This window comes from Pteropus alecto, unplaced genomic scaffold (genome assembly GCF_000325575.1).
Source record: "Pteropus alecto unplaced genomic scaffold, ASM32557v1 scaffold95, whole genome shotgun sequence".
NCBI classification, from domain to species: Eukaryota; Metazoa; Chordata; class Mammalia; order Chiroptera; family Pteropodidae; genus Pteropus; species Pteropus alecto.
In genome coordinates, this window is record NW_006441071.1 from 7,438,322 (window position 1) to 7,441,400 (window position 3,079).

General features: G+C 29.1%; 1 pseudogene; it reads left to right on the forward strand.

Moving 5' to 3' along the window:
* The first annotated feature begins 2,619 nt into the window (after positions 1-2,619).
* On the forward strand, positions 2,620-2,738 carry LOC112485153 (annotated as a pseudogene).
* The last annotated feature ends 341 nt before the right edge of the window (positions 2,739-3,079 follow it).

The window sequence follows — 3,079 nt, forward strand, 5'->3', positions numbered from 1 at the left end:
AAAGTTATAAATACTTCATGATGCTCTCATTACTTTCACCTAACAGAAATTAGGGAACCAGGATGTAAACCAGGACTTTAAGCTGTGTCTTTTAAATCTAATTTGTATGCTTTTTTTTCCCCCATCTCCATTGCAGCACAATAACCTCCTAGCATAAATTCAGGTTTCAACCAGAGTTCAAAGACTGGTCTGATAAGGTGAGATGAACATTGCTGCTCTTGTTGCTAAGAATTTTAAAATGAAACTTTAATCAGACAGTATTTATGATAATGCACTAAAGACTACTTGATAGGATAATTTATTAATAGTTGGGTCTCAGATAATGTTTTCTTCACTCAATCTCAGTAAATACTGTGGAATAATAATTTGTAGATAGAGAAAAGATATGTCATCAGCACTGTTTTATATTTTTTGTCCTTTTATTTTGTTGATGATGAAGCATAAAAATTACCAATGATAATTTAGGGACATCTCCTTGTAGCAGATAAAATTGGATAAACTAAGATATCTGCCCTAGTCCACTTATGTTGAGGCAGACTATTTCTTTTCATCTTGGCTAGATTCATTTTTCTCTTTCAATAGAAGTTGATATTCCCTTAGTTTTCACGACAGTGAGGAGAATTTTCTCAAGACCAAAAAAATATTTGAACTTCAATGTATAGATCTGTCTCTTATTTGTTTTCCCTCTGACTCGTGCTGTTAACTCTTTAATTTATTTTAAAAAAATATGAAAGTCCACCAAATAAATAGTTTTTAAATTGAAATATAATTGGCATGTAACATTATGTTAGTTTCAGGTATACGTAATGATTTGATAAATGTACATATTACAAAATGATCACCACAATAAGTCCAGGTAACATCCATCACTCATCAAAGAGTTTTTAAGAAAATCATAAGCACACCTCAATTAACTTTCTAATTTCCAGAAAAAAAAAGCCCCATTCTTTCCAGATATGAAGTATAAGTTATAGAAAGAAATAATGAGACCAAGAGTTGATGTTATATGTGATTAATTTTAGAAATAACTGCTTCTAATCAAAGGGATATGTTCTACCTTGAGTGGTTTTCTGCTGTCTTTTCTTTCAACTTATTGGATACTTCTTTTAATAATTAACACATTGTCAGACCAAAAAGGCAAAATATAGGAGGAAGTCCTTTTAACGTTAAGCAGAACTATGTTAGAGGACTTAATTTTTTAAATTTGTATCATACAGTTGGAGTCCAATTTAATAGGAAATATAGGAGAAATAAATCTTGACTAATTCTGAATTAATTTTTGAGGTAAAAAATGTAAACAAAATTTAAAAAAAGAAGACTTAAAATTAGCAAAAGTTAGTATTTCATGCTTTTGTCTCTGGATTCCTTTTGGAAATTTCACTCTTTTTCACAACTATTTTTCTTCTGCTCTACCTCAAAGCAGCTCCTGTTATAATTTTGGTATATATTCTTCTTATTATGTTTTAATATATTTACATTCATAAATACTAAGGAGTATTGTTTTATGTGTCTATATGAATGCTGTCAAAATATATTACATATTTTTTACACCTAGCTCTTTAATTCAGCATTATCTTAGTTCTATAAATATAGATACATTTAGATTAAATAAATATTCTTACTACCTATATCCCATCATATGTATATTCCACATATATTTATCTAGCTTCTTATATTTGATCATATTGATCGTTTCTAATTATTTACTACTAAACATTTTCTTACAAGCCTTAATTTGCACATGTAGAAACATTTCTATATGATAAAGTGTTGCATATGGAATATCTGGATGTTGGAGCATGCACTTTTTACAACTTTATAGTTTCATAATTATGACCAAAATGTTATTCTACAATGTTTCTTAGAGATAAGGAGAGTTTGATTTTATTACTTTCTCAACAAAAGTCATATTTAAAAAAATTTTTTTAGTGAAATGGTATTTTATTGTTTTAATAAATTTCCAGTTAATCAATGAGTTACTTTATAGGACAATTTTTGTATTTCATGAGTTATGTGTTTATACGTTTTGCTGTTTTTTTTCCCATAGAGCAATTTGTTTATTCACTTTATTATTTACCACTGTGCTCCTTTATGATTGCTGCTTTTTTTGCCTTAATATTCCTTAACCTAAACTTTGAAGGTATGTGTTTTTTGACAATTAATATTTTTTGCACTTAATCTGTAAATGTTGGAAATTTAATTTGCACATGATGCCAGATATGAATCTAATCATATATTTTCCCAGTTTCAATTAGAAACTTTCTCCAATTCACTTATTTTAAAAGATCCATTTTCCTCATTTATTTCTAAGTAGTTTTTTTTCCATTTGAAGGACCCAGATTACTTCTTTGTTCTTAGCTCTTTGTCGCCTGCTGTTTTGCTGATCTACTTTATAATTTTTCAAATAATATTTCCAACAGAAGCTTCATAAATCTTGAATTGAGTTAAAACAAGACTTCGTTTTGATTCTTTATGTAAAACATCATCTTTGTTAGTCTTCAAAGAAATCCTAATTTCTTTCACATAAATTTGAGAAACATTTTATCAATTTTATAATTTTGCGTGGAACAGTGCTTCTTATTGGTATATAGTTCACATGCCATAAAATTTAATGCTTATGTCTACAGCCATGCTACCCTGAACAAGCTCGATCCCATCTGATCTCAGAAGCTAAGCAGGGTCGGGTCAGGTTAGTACTTAGATGGGAGACCATCTAGGAAGACCAGGTGCTGTAGGCATAAAAAAAAAAAAAAAGGGATTGTAAGCTGACAAGGTCCTTGCAATCTGTGAGGTCAACTAAAGGTTGCCTTGCCTAAAAATTAAAAAAAAATAAAATTAATTAATTAACTCAATAAATAAATGAATAAATAAATGAAATTAACTTAAATAAATTGCACTATGCAGTGATGTTCCATATATTCACAGAGTTGTACAACAAACTCCATTAGCTAATTCCAAGATACTTTTATCATCCATAAAAGAAGCCCTGTAACCATTAGCATTTGCACCCTATTCCTTGCCACTCTCCTATCCCCTAATAAACATTAATCTATTTTTTTGTCTCTATAGATTTTTCTAT